Below are 16968 nucleotides of genomic sequence, written 5' to 3' on the forward strand. Positions count from 1 at the left end.
CTCTGATGTAATACTTCATGCCAGGCAACTCAGTTTATGTCAGATCCAACAGCTCTGAGGCCAAGTATGGGACAGACAGAGACACTCGGGGCAGAGGCAGGCTGTGCACAGCCACATTTCCAGGCTCTGGAAAGCAAAACAAACACAGCCCAAATGCTGTGGAACAAACCTGGGCCCGTAAGTCCAGGTTGAATGAAACAGAGCTCAGTGCAAACACAGTCCAAAGGCAGTGGAAAGCAAACTTAGGCAAATAAACTCCAGGCTCTGTGAAACAGAGCACAGATAGACACACTCCAAGCACAAGTAGGAAAGCAAACAGAGACAAATATAGTCTAAACTTAATGAAGCAGATACACGAAACAGTAGCTGTCTCACTCTCCAAGCAAAATCTAAGTAACTTAGTCCAAAATCACTAAGCTGAAGCATTTGTGACTCTCTTACAGGCAAGCTAGAGTGTTAACCTTCCCTTCTCATATCCTTCGTGCCTTCCACTCACATTCAGCATGGGAGGCTTATTCTCCATCCCTCAATGGCCCACAGTAACTGCTGTGGGTCAAAAGCTTTCCAATTTTTGTATGCTTTCAGCAAAATGTGAAGACTTGCAGTGTTTCAAGGCAATACTCAAAAGCAGCAAGGACACCTTACTCAAACGTATATATATATATTATATATATGTGTGTGTGTGTGTTTACAGTTTCTTTTGGACATTTATAATGTAGTTTCCAAGGGAATGAAATAGAGGAAATAGAGATTAGATAGCAATCAACGCATATATTTTAAAAAAATGAAAACCAGAGAAAAAGGGAAGCTAAGATCATCAGAGACATTTCTTTACCTGAGAGAAATGTGACTAACATGAAAAAAAAATCTGAAGTATTTCAGAAGCTGAGAAAGCTTTCAATGATTAATTTTTTTGTAAAGAAGATAACACAGTTAGTGATGGAGAGGAGGTAAACACGTAGTAAATACTGGAATAAAAAAGGCTAAAGAACTTTTCTCGCTTGAGGGTGGCAAAGTATTTCCCAGTCTGATAGTAACTGTAAAGTAGGGTAAAAAACATCAATTACTGATAAGTACTTTAAACCTGGCAGGCCGTATATTTTGTCTCAAACAGTCCAAAAGACCTGTCTGTAGAAAATCTCTGGCACATTTTTGATGTCTCTTGGAAGACCAGAAAGATTCCTATGAAACACAAGAGCAGTATGTTTAAAAAGGGCAGGCAGGATGACACAGGCAGCACCAGGTCAGTGAGGCTGACCTCGGTCTTGGGTGAAAGAATGATTCACTTGCTGCAGCAGTCAACTAAGACAGAAATAAAGAGAGGAAAGAGAATTCTTGTCATTCAGTGTGTTTAACAGGAAACAGGTTGTGTCAGACAAACCTGATTTCATTCTCAATGTAGATTGCTGTAATTCTGCAGATGTGATGTACAGTACAGCACTGTGCTTAAACACAGTGCCACATGATGACAATAAAGTACATGTTAAAAGCACTAAGAATGAGATGAGTGCTTTTAAAAAAAATCCGTCAGCGGGGAATCACAATTTGCTTGATGGCATTTTAGGGGATTCCCCCAAATCAAAACTATTCAGTGCTTTTGTCAATGGTTTTAAATAATTTTAACTTATGTTAGAATGAAAACAAAGCAAATGCAGCCACCTTATATCACCAATAAAGGCTAATAGAATAAAATGAAGGTCATTTGCACTGAAAAACTCCAGGGCAAGAGTTAATTGTGTTCTTTCGATCCATTAAAATATTACATCTGTAAGATTCTATAGTAGGCTGAGGTGCAAACCAGTGACCTGTAATAATGAAAGCAGGGAAGGAAAAGAGAATAAATGGCTGGGACATGAACCCCACTCATGTTCCTCTCTGGGCCAGCCCTCCCAGGAATCAGAGCCATTGGCAGAACCCCTAGAGAGGTCTAACATCCTGCCTTAAGGCCCAGTAGCCCTTGCATGGTGGATACAAGTACTGTGCCAGTAAAAACACCCATTCTTTTATGTGCCACTCAATTACCACCTTCATCTACCAGCCTCATCTGCTTTCAGGAGTCTCCTCCCATGCTCACTTTGCCAGTTTCCACTGGATTCAGAATGCTTTAGTTGCTCTGAAGTAGCAGAGTAAATGCCATCTATTCTAAGTGATCTATTTTGCCTTTCACCTACTAAAGCAAAAGAAATGCAAAGCCAAAGCAACTAAAAACCATCAATGTTCCCAAATAATGATGATGATGATAACAACAACAACAACAACAACATTTTAGTGCTTTCTATTATTTTCTAAGTTAGCTAGATACCATTTTCCTTATTCGAGGAGGTATTTGAGCAGAAACTTTAAAGGAAATTTATTTTCTACTTCAACTTTTATTACCTGCAGTCTCTTTTTGAGTGCAGCTCCTGGCCACCCCTTCTTTTTTTCTTTGCAAGTGCTCTGTTCATATTTTGCATTCAAGTTATGTGGCAAACTGAAAAAAAAAAGTTTTGTTCATTTAAAGTTATAATTATAATGCAATTCATGTTACTTGATAATGTGTGATAAGCCAGGTCCTCACCTGATAGAAATTAGGATAGCTTCACTCTTGAGCTGTGTCATTTATATGCACTGAATGATGATGGACCCATCAATGAAAATTAAAAGGTAGTGCTGCTTGTTTTATATTAATAATCAACTAGGTTTGGTTTTCTCTTAAAATAATCATTAGCTAACACACAATTTTGTTTCCTTTAAATGAGAAAATACAATAGAAAAAGAAATCTGGTAGCTGGTAGCAGAGCTACTAACACAGATATAACACTCAAGGTTTGTTGACTGAGTATCTTTACATTCACTGATTAATCTTCCCTTTTCATGTCCCTGCATAAATACAGGATGGCTGAATTATCTAGATAATGGGAAATACATTTCATAATCTCTCATAAAAACTGTGGAAAACATATTTCCTTTTGTATAATCCAAAAGCCTGGGTTTTATTGAAAACAGAGAAAAAGAATTGCTAACTTCCTCCTTATGGCAAAAGGCATCTTAGACATCAATCTTCAAGTTAGGGAAAAATCAATGCAATGGATGCTCCAGTGAATTTTCCAGGTGTGTTCCTGCCTATGCAGTCAAATGTCACATACAAACAATAATCAACTGAGGCACATATTGCTCCCAGTCTTGCAATCTCAAAAAACAACAATGAAGGAAAAAATTTCACAGCTTATCCATGCTCATTTGCCTCACACATTTTGTATTTGATCTTCATATTTATGAACTATAATGATAAATAATCCTTTTATGGACATATTGGATTTTCATTAGAAAGGGGAGAATAACTGGAAAAATTACCTCTTACATGTTAGAAACAGGGCTCAAACTTATTAAGCCCAAATGCAGAATTTCGCAAAAGCAGGTAAAAGATGAACTCTTTCATGACCTTTCTTGTCGTGGGGGCCACCTACCAAGTTTTGTGTGTTAAAACTCTAGAGCTTTCTATTGAGACTATTTCATGAGGCCAAAACAGGGAGACAGAGTCTCGGGTCCAGGATTAGGACGCTGCCTAAGAGAAAAGTGGCCTATAATTCAGTGAATTCACACCCAGCAACTATTCATTATGAGCTGTGGGAAGCAGTGCAGAAGTGCAGGAGCAGGAACCCGTGTTGGCATTGACTGCCAACAGCGCAGGGCTCACTTTCACCATTGGTGTGCCTTCTCTTGGCTTATCTAGTCCAGAAAATTCATCAGGTTTTTCCGCAAAGCAGAATGGCTTCAACAGAAGGGATAAAAACTGCTCCCTGCTCCAAGTGTGGTTTAGTGGTTAGGGGATCCTCAGGATACTTTGGCCATATGGGCCTGAAATCCAGCAAAGGGAGCAGAGAATGGCCTGTTCATATTCTCGGGTTGTGAACATGGCGTGAAAGGGTTTGGCAGGACTTTCTTGGCTATACTTTAAAAGAAAGGAATGATCTCTATGGTAGTTTCCAAGAAAATGACATAAGTACCTTATTCCCGGAAAGGTTTCAGGGAAATACCTCGCTGCAGCTCCCAGTCAAGCACTTAAAGGCAGGAGAAGGAGCTGCAGAGTTGAAGTCATTTCCTGCTGACCGGCAAAGGAGTCTCTCTGCTCAGGGATCTCACCACCATGAGGCCCAGGCTGAGGCAGCTCACTTTCCTCACTCGTTTTACAAGGAGCAGGGATGCCTAATTCAAAGTCCTGGATTGCAGACTCAACATTAGATGCATAAAATCTGCCTAAAAATAGAATCAAATAAACCAGCAAGCTCCAAAATCTGAAAGGCCTGGCTCTGAGGAGGAAGACACCCAGATACAAACAAGGGACTATATTCAGGAAATGCACCAGCAAAAGCGTAACTGACTGCACAATTTGAGATGAACAAAGGGTGCTGGATTTTGGAGAGCTCAGAAATGCAAAGAACACAGGCAGAAGTGTCAGAGCATTCTATGCTGTGTTCCCATGGGGCATGTTATCACCATCTGGAAGACGATTGATATTTATTTGTCCAGCTTATGCACACACACAGGCACTGCATTTTAGATGGAGTCTCTCAAGTTAAATAGCAAAACGAACAATAAGACAACCTGCTGACAACTCCAGCTCAGACTAAAAGAATCAGTAAGGAATCTCAGAGTTTAGGAGTAACTTGAAACAGTTATTCCCCCATACATTTTCACTTCAGTGATAAAATTGTGTGTTTCTCTGTTTATAAACTACTTAACTTGGTAGGGATGTGGTGCACTTTCATTCTGAAGACATCCTACTTAACTTGGTAGGGATGTGGTGCACTTTCATTCTGATGACTCCAAGTGCATCAGGCAAAGAGAAAGGCTCCATACATTATCCAGAAAAAGGAAGGGTCAGACTGAGCCCATGTTTTGACCTTCATGTTTTTGGTCCCACTTAAACCAAAGGAGTTTGTCCCACAAAATTTTGCAGCAGCTGTGAGGTTCTGTAGTTAGTTTATATAAGCTTTGCTGAGTTTATGCTTGGAGAGTGCTGAGTGGTTAGGGGGATACTACATACTAAACCCTTGCCTCTTTAGGGAAAAAATGTATTAAGCTGTCATTTTTGTGTGCATAAATAGGAAATGTTGAATCAACTTCTGGCTTTCTAGACATCTAATTTGTTTTTCAGCTGTCCATTCTTTTTTCCTTTTTTTTTTTTTTTTTTTTTTTTGATGTTCAAGAATTTTCTTGGGAACTTTGGACATTTGCAGGAAGCCACTGAAATGCCATTCTACCCATTTACTTGGAAGCAAATACAGATGGCACCCACATGTAAAGAAACTGGGAGACACAAAGTTTTGTGGGAACCTACTCCTCTTCTGCTTGCCAAAAGCAAGTAAAATGTTACTCATCAGAACTTGAACTGTAATTATTATATAAAATTATGTCTCTTGCCTGTTAACTTCTGCTTCCAAAAGTCACAAAACAAGAAACTATATCATCATGTTTTCTACTGTCTTGTTCATGTTTATTTCCACAGCTGCCTTTAGACCTGTCTCAATCCTGAATTCCAGATGCTGACCAGGAGAGACATGTTGGAAAGTACCTGGACTTCTCTGAGAAATCCTATCTCCATTAGTAAATACCACTTTTAGACAACAGATTACCCTCCAGCAGCTCCAGCATGCGACAGAGATGGTGGGTTGAATTCTCTGCTGCCAACCACACTGAGGAGCCTTTTAAAGCACCACAAACATCTACCAAAATCCCACAATCCAAACCAGACACAGAGCTCTGTGCATCTCCCTGGTGTGCTGCAAATGACTGAGCAGGGCACAAGGGAGTGCAGAGCCGTCTCGATGGGCAAAATATTCCTTTTTATGCTGGTGTAACTGCAGTTTTTTTCATCTGAGTTGCACTTGAATAAAGTCAGGCTAATGCAGTGGTGAGGCAGATCTGATACTTCTACTGTGCTTTTTGTCTATGATTACAGCCTAAAAGATCTGCTTCAAGTAAAAAAGATGTTTCGATTACATATGCCAGCACAGGAAACCACCATTTTTTTTCACATGGGTGGCAATTATTTCATTCTTGGAGCTTGCTGCTATGCACCTATCCAAATGAATATATAACATTTAAATATCAGCAGTGACTCATGGACCACTAACAACTACAGAATCCCAGATGATGAAAAGTTGGAAACATTTTTACAGATCCTTTTTGTGGTTGGTATCTTTAATAATGCCAAATGATTTACCAGTATCTCTTAAGAGTAAAACAGTAAAGACTCCCATCTGTTAGGTGGTTGATCCAGCTTGTTCTCAACTTTTTTTGAGTCAGTTTATTATCATCTGGGAGTAGTTCTGCACTTAGTTGTTCTTGTTTTCCTCTTTTCTTCTTGTTTTGGGAAGATAGCACAAATAACTGGAATGGGGCCTAAGTGTTGATTTTTTTTTAAATGTAGGAATAGCTCATTCAAGAATGGTTAGGTCCTAAGCAAAGGCTTCAGACACTTTCTTCTTTTTCTAACTTAATTTTTTTTCCCCTAAAATTTTAACAGCTTGGGAAAAATGGGAAAATTGGAAACCTGTATGTAGAAGATTTAAACTAAATCAGAATCTAGCCTTTCTTCCATTTTTGTTTTCACAAGGCCATACAATTTTGCTTTTCCAAATGTACAAAACAAGCAATTTTGTCAAATTTCACCAGGTAGCATGACTGATCCCCAGGAGGGCTTCATTTTAGCCTTGGAAAATGGGAATCCACTTTCTCCACCACGTAGGATTTTGGCTTGGACATGCTTCCTACCACCATCAGCAGGTTGTTTTTTCCTGAGACAAACTGCCCCAGCAGTTTAACCCAATGTCACCAATGTCTGCAAAGTTGGGATTATTTTCACAGGAGCAGATCTGGGATAGAAAGTAGGTAAAGGACAATGAAGAGATGAAAAAGTTGGGTGGGGAAGGCAAATAGGAGGATGTGAAAGAATTTAATGTGGTTGATAGAGGGCTCCCAGCAGTGAGAAGAAATGGGAGATGAGTCTGGTCAACAGATTTGGCACCAAAAAAAAAGTCATTTACATAGACTTAGTTTATTGAATTCTTCAATAATAGTTTGGAACAGCACGTGTGAGGAATTTCTGAATAAACATGTGTTTCTCAAAAAAAATCAACCTGTTCATTCCTCTATTCTTTATCTCTGAATTCTCATCAGCTGCATCCTTTCTTCACATTTGCCATTTCAAAGTTCAAACTAATGTCCTGCCCTGTTAGACTGCCAAATATCCCAGTACAGAGAGCAGAGCCTCCTCTGCCTGAGCCTGAAAGCCAAGGCAGGTACATAGATGTCTCAGCCACAGCTCTGCTTCACAGCCAGCTGTTTCAACTGACAGAGAATCAAGCCATCATTTCCCAAACCACAAACATCCTACATCTTATTCAGAGTGAAATAAGAGACGTGTTTCCTTTTGACAGTTTGGGCAACAGGTGGGGAAAATTACAGTGTCACACTAAGCGTTTTCCTTTGGGCTGTAACACAGTGTCTGTGCTCTTGCAGCTTTTGTGAGCACTATCAACATAGAATTTCTCTTATTAACCAAGAAGAACACAAGCTTCACATGCAAAAACAGAAGCCTTGACTCTCATTGTGTGGAGCAATTGCACATGCTATCTTAGTACCAATTCCAGATTTTACCCATTTTCCATTTTCCGGTTCCCAGGGCACTTTGGAGATGAAAGACTGAAAAACATCTCAGAGTTTAGATGATGGAGAATATCATAGCCTGGCCTTAAAGCAGGTAGGCAGCAAACTGCATCCTGCTGACAGAAGAATATCCGTGTGCACTGGCATGAATGTCTGTCTTGCTCCAAAGTTTACTTTCTTTCTGTAAAAAAAAAAAAAGCCAAAAAACCAAAAACCAAAACAACAACAAAAAACCCCAAACAAACAAACCCAAAAAACAAATCAAAACTCAAATATATGCAGCTTGAAGAAAACACCAGAAACCACAAAACTTCCTTGATATGGGCCAGGCAATACAGGGTGAGAATATAGCCAACAAAATTATTCACTTAATCCAGTATTTGCTTATTATTAAAATGATGCTGTCTCACTGCTACTGCTCCAATTCCTTCTGTTCTCATCAAAATCTCACAACATATTTCCACAAGAAAATGTAAAGTATGAAAGTATAGTGTCAAACATCACTGCTGCACCCAAAACAACCCTTAATGTCAAGATTTGAATCTTTCTTCCTACAGCATGGATTTTGCTCATCTTCCCAGTGCTCAGCCTGTGCCCTTTTTCCCTGTCTCCTCCAAGCCTCAATCCTCACCCTTAATTGCTTGGTGCTAAAAAGCCCACTCAGTGCCTTGCAGAAGGTGTGTTTGGTAGGCTGCCAGGTCAGCTCTTTGCACTGCAGAGACCTTGGGGTTGGGGCCATATCTCCGTTTATGTTTGTGAATAATCCAACATATGTACAGCACTCCAGGTCTGATCCCGTATATCATAACATCATTGATGTGGGACCAGATGCTGTATGAACAAATGGGAATCTGTTGCATTCATGTACTGCCTTTTTTTTTCCAAGGAACTCAAAGCACTTTACAATCTTTAAGCCTCACCACATGCCTGTGGGGTACAGCGGGGTAAGTAGGCCTGTAGCATTCTTTACAGAGCCAAGTACATTTATTCAAATGTAGCTGAATAATAATAATGCAACCATGACCTCCCATGACACTTACGTTCCTCGGGAACAATGAAACTGTCAGCCACAAGGGTGAGACTCATGAGTCTGGGTGACAAAACTTTTTCGGCAGCTGGCCCACGGCTGCAGGCCTCACTTCCGTAATAGATTAGGATGACCACGAGCTGCCATGCAAAATGCAAAACTTTGCTTCTTCACTCTCGTTTTCCCACCCCATCAGCAAATACCAAAACAACCTCGGTGGAAAACAAGAACCCCTCTGTAGGGTTTTGTGAGTCATGCTACAGATTCTAATAGACAATTGCTGCTCCACTAATAGGTCTGTGTGCTTTGGGAATGACCCCCATCTCAATAATTTAATCCTTTAATAGCTTCTGGAGGTCATCGATTGATTTAAACGAAGCATGATTATTTCCTTAAATTTGCTTTTACAGAATTACTTTTGCAGGGCTGAAGTAGTGACCAAGAAAGAAATTAACTTTAATTTAATCTAAATAGGGTTTCTACACTGTTATGAACCTGTATATACTGAAAAATATTACACTTTTTTTCCAATTCAATAATTTGGTTCCAATCCAATAAAGAAAGTAGAAGAGACATTTAACAAAGGCCATTCTCTTCAGAATAATGAAAACAAATTAAAACCAATCTGCAGGAAATCTTTGGAAGTTAAGACCCTAGACTCCTCCTCTGGGAGTAGAATGAACTTTGGAAATCTGTGAGTCAGAAGCACAATTATCTATGTTAAAAAAAAAATAAATCTATGCACTATTGATTAACCTTGGCACTTCAGACAGCAGCGTCACCTCATGCATTGGAATGACATGCCACCACGTGACAAACTTCAAACTGGCCATTTCTCAGAGATGGCTGCTAAAATAAAAACTGCATTTAATGTACCAGTGCCTGTGTAATGTGCAGCACTTTACTTTCCAACTGGTTTACTGTCTTCCAGAAACAACCCAGAGTGTTAAACTGGGCAGAAAGCATTACTTTTAATCACACAAACCTCTTTGTCACCCATTCTGGTTTTGCTAAGATGCCATTTCCCCCCCTTGTTTCTCAGCCTCCTTCCTCTTTAGTGGGAGCTCCTCCATCCCCTTATGTTCCCCCTGTGCACCGAGTAAGGCTGGAGTTGCCACAGTCTCCTTAATGTCTAATCCTTTAACACTGGGAGAGCATTGTATTGCAGCCCTAATGCAAGGATGAATTCTGGAATGTGCAGCCTGGAGAGAGGCTTATAGAATAAGAAAGAAAGAAAAAGGGAAGAGGAAAAAGGAATTGAGAAGAGAAAGAAGTCAAAACCACACATGGGACAGAAGGAAAAAAAGGGGATTAGGTGACAATATCCGACTGCACTGAAGGGTCAGGAGAATTAAGCTTCAGAGCAGCTTGCTCAATGTGTGCTGGGATAAAAAGACTCTGATATGAATGGAGGTGGTTCAAGTGCAGGCACATTGTGGAATGCAATAGGAGTCTGCTAGGGAACATTTAAGAGAGTTGTGCACCACTTTCATGTAGCAAATAATATATATTGTTTGCTGGGCAAAGATCTGAGCCTCCCTGTCACATTTACAAGGTTGTTACAGAGGAACGAGAAACACAAGAACGGAGTGAAATGGAATAGCTTTACATGAAATGAAATTATAAATCAAATAATCTGAGCATGTGCTCCTAAGATTTATTATTGCATATGATGTTTATATTGAATATAAACTTAAAGCAATAGATCCTTGTCCAAAGAAAATCAGTGCATTTGACATCAATGGAGTTAGATCTGCTTTTAACAAATACCTCAGAGCCTGATTTTTAATACCTAGTTGTACTGCATGTGCAACTGAGTGCATAACCTTTTCATCAGGCCAGCTTTGTGATCTTTCTAATCAATATAGGTGCTGCATCTTGAAGGACACTGATTTATTATGACTTTCATATATGCTGGGAGTACTTCTACACAGCTCAACAGTTAAACTGAAAATATTACAGATACTTTAAATTCCCATGCAGTTTATTTTCAATTTCCTATTCACTTCTTGCAGACAAAAACAACTTGCAGTCAGCCTCAAAGTGACAGTACAGTTACTTTATGAAAACCAGCTATCGACATCTTCTTGCAAGACAGGCACTGGGAGTTAACATAGCTGGAATCTGACAAAATGGCCTTTGTCATTCTGACATGCTTTTTTGTCCCAACATGGCTTCCTAATATAAGATGAAATAACAGCCTCATCTCAATCTGGCATGACTACCCATCTATGAAGCAGAGAGAAAACTGAGAAACATGAGAGATGGAAGAAACAAGTCATGAATAATAAAAGAAAGTGATTTTTAACTATGTAAAGAGAATTCATTCAAGTCAACCATCTGGCAGAGGGCACATCCTGCGGAGAGAGCAGCCATGGAAAAATTACAAAGTCAGTTCATTTAATATTTCCCAAGATGACACCACAGGAGAAAAAGCTGGAGTAGAGTGCCACATCCAAGTGACTGATACTAAAACTATTTTGATATTGGTTATGAAACACACCAATCCCTAGAGTCTGGTTCAGGAAGATCCAAAGAACTCAGATATTTATAAAAAAATCCCAAAATATCATTTGCTCATTTGCAATACTATTGTAATACTCTGCTGCAGAGAGCTTCAGTAAAGCTGAAGGTGGCTGTGTAGGTGACTTACATGCACTTTGCTTTGTTTTTAAAATAGAACAGAAAACACAACTCATTGCAAAAAACCTCACCAAACCAACAAAACAAAGCAAAGCAAAACAAAACAAAACCTAACCCCAAAACACTCCACTCCTACACAAAAACTTGCTTGGTTTGGAGTGAGTAGGACATGTTTCCTTCCTCCTCCCCAGTGGTAACACCTATGACCTGACCCCGGACTTGACCTGGAAGCTGAGAAAAGAATTAAAAAGACAGGTCTTTCAGGGTTCACAACAGCATCTTTAGAATGATGTATGCCTGTACGTGGGCATTATGGAAGTACAGTGTCATTTATTCCTTGGGGACACAGATGTGAAAGCACTGTTGATGTATATTTTCAACTAATACTTTCCTGTGATAGAGGACAGAAGAATTGTTTCCAGTGAATTCAGCAGCAATATTTTTACCGACTTCAGTGAACTGGAGCTTTACTCTAAGGTTCTAAATATATCACAAGAGTTCACAGCCATATCAGCAATTCCTCCTCCATCACCCACATCCTTAAAAAGACATATATGTCCTTTATTTCCTGCATCCTCTGAGTTATCTGGGTTGGTTGTTTGTCCCTTTTCAGTCCAAGACAGCTGAGAACCAAGCCCCAGAGCCTTGAAATCAAAACAACAGCAATACATTATGCAGTCTGCTGTCTGCAGGGTATGTCTGACTAAGCTGGGAGTGATGTAGGAGCTGAAGAATCCACTCTCTCATGCAAGCAGGCACCATGGCTGGGCAAGGTCTCTGTGCTGCTACGTAATGTGTTCCCCTGATCTGTGTACGCACACAGACGGAGACTATCCTGCCCAAACAGAGCCAAAACATTCATCTCCAGTCATACAAAAAGCCCCAAGAGAAACAAAGGCAGCATTTTGCATGTGTTTGTTTTTTTTTTTTTTTAAATTTCTCACAAGCCCCTCCAAAAAAGATAGCTATCTTAGAGTTGGATTTTTGCATCACACATTCTTCTACCCACATCCCTTCTCCTGCATATTTTTCCTTAATAACAAGAAGGTGGAAGAGAGGGAAGGAAAGAAAAAGGCTCTCTTTAAAGAAAAAAACAAAACAACAACAACAACAAAAAAAAAAAAACACCAAAAAACCAAAAACAAACAAACAAAAAAAACCCAATAGAAATCAAGGGCAGTATTACTCATACTCATTCAGAATCTTGCTATAGGTAGAGGTTGGGAGGGAAGAACAGAAATCACTTTCTTTCTTACCTTTGGGCTTCCTAGATTGGCCTAGCACAAAATGTTGGGCTTTACAGCTGGAAGAGGAACTGTTCCTCCAAACATTCCAGAAACTTATTCATCAGAGAGGCTGAGCTGGTCAGCAGAGCTGGACCAAGACATGAGGAGACTGTGAAGGGATGCAAGAGGTGTAAATCAGTCTCTACAAGGGCAGGACCTCTGAAAGGAAATGTCTCTCCTCACCAGCCATCTGCTAGCAGGGTGCAGCTCCTTTCCACCCTGTGTTTCTGGTCTGTGAATGCAACAAACAATCAAGCCTTAAATAACTTGACTTGCCATTGAACTTGACCCAAATGAAACCTGTAAGAGCTCAAATAAAGTTCATCTAGGATTTTGCTCTCATTTTTGATATATCACAATGCCAGATGGAGCCAAAGGTTGTGGCCCTATGAGAAGACTAATCTTATATCACTCTTATCAGGAGGAAGACACTATTGGAATCTCAAAAGACAGCTCATCATTAGCTACCTGAGTCCATTCTGCTGGTGAGAGGCTGCCTGGGTCATCCAAATAAGTTTTGACAATATTCAGACTATTGTGTTCAAGTCTGAGCCAGAGAAAAATCACATATAGATGTTGTAAAATAATTTTCACCACAAAAGTTTTTTCCCCCACCAGAAAAGGCCTAATGTAAATTGCAGAAACTTCAAATTATTTTGAGATGTTACAAAACAAAACCTGGTTTTGCATGATCTTTCCCCAAGTGAATCACAACCCACCCCTTGGAATCAAGCTTATTTATCTGAGAAATGAAAGTATTGGGAAATAGAAGAGAAGAGCTGATCAAAAACTTAGGGATTATTTTTGGAGCAGAACCATTGGTTGCTCTTGCCTGCAGTGCTGAGTGGACTCTTGCCCCTGCATCTTTCCAAAGCAGTTATCTGCAATTCAGACCTCTTAATCACAGCTGGTAAGGAAAGAAGGCATCGTGGTGCTCAGGTGGTTTGTGGTGCAACTACCAGCAAGCTGATTACATGTATTTCCTCTGCAGTGGAACCTATCTCTTCCTGTGACAATACTCAGGGTTTGGGGGTTTTTTTGAGTGCATGAAAGTGAGTGCAATGTGCAGTTCCAGTACTTCAGATGAAATGAAGGCTATCATTTGAGAAGGGAATGTCTCATCCTGACAGCTGAGTGTTAAGCCTTATCTTGAAAATTATTCAGAGGTAGAAAAATCTATTTCCCTGAAAACTCAGAGGATGAACATTTAGGACAGAGCTCTAACTGCGTACCACTTTCCTATCAGTTCCCAAATGCCCCACAGGTATTCCAGCCACTGGCAGTGGAATCACAGGTCTGCACTCACTCCCCAAACAGCCCCTGCCCAGGGGAATGCCTGGATTCAGACCAACTATTGTTTCCCTCACATTCAGCACCACTGCTGAAGCATGAAGGGAACTCCCACCCTTGTCCTCCTCTCCTCACCCTCCCCCTTGCCCCACACACGAAGATGTGAGAAAGGAAGCAGATCAAATGAAAGCAGTGAGAAATGGGGTTTCTTCCTCGCGCTTTGCACTGCCATCCATCTCCCGTCACAGAGAGCCAGGCCAGGGCTTCTTGCCTGAGAGCTGCTGGTCACCTGCCACAGCCTCTTATCTCTGCATGTTTTTCCACCTTTGAGCATGCAAGAGTCAGAGAAACTAAAGATGAGAGTCGTAGTTGATAAATAATCTTGTATCAGCGCCTCCTTCAGAGTACAGCACATTTTCCACAAGTGTTACTGGACTCAGTCCTTCAAACCTCTGACCACAAATGAATCTGAAGATCAAGAGCCACTATCACAGGGCAGGAAAAAAGGAGTAATATTTGCTATCAATAAACCTGAAATTTCCCAAAGAGTTCCTGGTATCTTAAGGATACCAGGTATCTTCCTGGTGTCTTAAGAATATCAGGTATCCTTAAAAAAAATTACAGTTCCTGGTATTTTAAGGATGTTAAAAACCACACTGGTTTTTGAAAAGCAGTGGTTGGTCCAATCAGTAGTTTGTTAGAATAACATTGCTTGTGAAGCATCCATCACTTAATTGGAGTTCATCACCACATGACAACTGCACTCACATTAGAACAATTCAAATAAAAGTAATTTAGAGGGAGAACCCTAAACTAGAACCCTAAACAGAGCATCATGCAGACAGCCTTGAAAGGTGGCACATACCAGTCATTTCCCAGAGCCTGGCTTTCCTATAGGCTTCATAATTCCTTCACCAAGTGCTTTGTGGTAGAACTATGAAGAAAAGAAGGCAGAAAGTTGTGTTAGACTAGCAAAAACTGGAAAAGTCAGTGTCTTTTAAACAAATGAACCAATCAATGGGACATTTAGGCAAGATAAAAGAAAAGAACTTCGTACCATAGAGGTGGTCATACACCAGAGCCCAGAAAGGCTGGCAGCTTTCCACCCTTGGAGAGGTTAAAAACTCCACAAGTCCCTGGGCATCTTGCTTTGACTGGATCTGCTCTGAGAGGGAGGTGGGGTAAGACAAGCAGAGGTGTTTTCCCACAGCACCCTCTGTCCCTCTCAGACTCTGTCACTGAAGGTTTTCATTGGCTCTGGCGCACTGACTGCACACAAAATGTTGTTCTAGTTGCAAATGGTGAAGCAATGATTAGTAATAAATTAATGAATAATAATATGGACAATTAATAACTAATCTAGTTTATCATACAAAATAAATAACAATTAATGTGTAATAAATTATTAGAGAATTTGCAAATTACTAGTTTGCTTTCAACTCTTGCACACGATCATACTACTCATGTGCTTGGAACCTTGCTACTCAGGTTTTGCATGTTCCTAGAGCTACCTGTTCATAAAATTCAATGTGAATGCTTTAGTCATTTTTGTCTTTGTAACATAGCAAGGTTTGTTTGGGGCTTGCTGGGGTTTTTTTCCACAGCACAACCCAAAATGAACCTCAGATCAAAGCCATTCTATTCCATTCCTGAATACTGCGCCCTTTGCTGCAGTGTCTCAGAGCCTTTCAGTGATATTTTACAGAATGTGATTAGCAACTGTCACGTGTTGTTTGTTTCTCATCGTCTCCCCAGGGATAAACTCAGTCCAAGTGTTTCACTGGTACGAGATTATGCTTGGTTTTGTTTTGAAGTATGTGAGAATGATCTGGCAAAGGAGTATTGCCAGGTCATTTTCATGAAAGCACAAGATTGATCCTGAACACTCTTCCACGCTGCTGTTTCACAGGGAGGTAAGGAGATAAGATACATGCTACTTAATATAAAATTTGAGGAAAAACTGCCATGGTGAGGTTTCACTGGCAGCTCACAAAGGAATCAAACCTGTGATCCAATATGCCCAGAGGCATTGATACTGCAGTGTGTTGAAGATTTTTGACTGGTGTTACTTATCCTCACCTCTTGCTGGTCCAAGAGGTGTCAAGGCCACTGCAGAGCAAATCAGGATCTCCTAGGATTTGACTGACTGGGAGAACAGGTTGGAGTCAACAGGTGGACTTGGCTAGAAGATTTCCCCATGAATGAAAGACCCCCTCCCTAAAAACATAACCCCCCAGGAAACACAAGCAAAACCTGCTAAATGCACTCACTTTGCTTATCAGCACCCTCCCAAAACAATAAGCAGCTCTCTCTGGACAAGAGGTGTGGTGGAAACAACACCACGGCTTCGGCTCACGGACAGTGCAAGTCAGCACGGGTTATGTGTGCTCATTAAATCCCAGAAGAATCTTGGCAGAACAAACAAAAACATCAATTCAGGCATTTGCAGCACAACTTTAATGTATATTTTTCTCAGTCTTGGCATATACCCACTGTCGCCTCCTCACCATCTTCTCTATGTAGCCCCAAGGGCCATTAATCCAGTTTTGAAGACAGCAATTTCTTTTACAACCCAAACAACTGCCTCAACATGTCTAAATAAATAGTGCTTTTATTTTTTTTAAAGGGGAATATTATATTCCACACTAGGTTAAATCTTTCATTCACATTATTTACATGAAATTTATCACTTATAAAACCCCAAAATCCAGGACTACAAAAGACTGGGAGCTCTCCTTGTTTCACATATGGGAAAAAAAAGGAGCTGATGTTAAAGTATAGTCCTTTGACATTAATGCAACAAGTCCCAACAGAAAATAACCAGGGCTTGCATACCTGAATGTCTCAGGTGCTTCTGTACAGTGTGACTGAAAGGAAAACTCTCATGGCTCATTTTTGCCCTTTAAAATGTAGGACAAAATCTAGCCACAATATTCTGGAAGTTGTTCTGCTCTGCCGAGGTAAATCTGACCCATTAAATCCATGGTGCTTTTATCAGCTTGTGCAGAGCAACTGGGCTTTGAGACTCCAGCCTGGCACTGCAAGGCAAAAAAGATAATTCAGGGCAGGGTC

At 40.3% G+C, this 16968-nt stretch overlaps 1 long non-coding RNA gene across 1 annotated transcript in view; it reads right to left on the minus strand.

Annotated features, from left to right (window-relative positions):
* Positions 1–16914, minus strand: part of LOC135303797 (uncharacterized) — a 34314-nt gene extending 17400 nt beyond the window's left edge. The window contains exons 1-6 of the long non-coding RNA XR_010365177.1: positions 16732–16914; positions 16167–16304; positions 14954–15061; positions 14762–14830; positions 12577–12715; positions 2377–2470 (exon numbers count right to left, since the gene is read on the minus strand). This is a non-coding gene — a long non-coding RNA (uncharacterized LOC135303797). The remainder of the gene's footprint in view (positions 1–2376; positions 2471–12576; positions 12716–14761; positions 14831–14953; positions 15062–16166; positions 16305–16731) is intronic.
* Between the last annotated feature and the right edge of the window lie 54 nt (positions 16915–16968).

The sequence above is a fragment of the Passer domesticus genome, chromosome 6, assembly GCF_036417665.1.
Source record: "Passer domesticus isolate bPasDom1 chromosome 6, bPasDom1.hap1, whole genome shotgun sequence".
NCBI classification, from domain to species: domain Eukaryota; kingdom Metazoa; phylum Chordata; class Aves; order Passeriformes; family Passeridae; genus Passer; species Passer domesticus.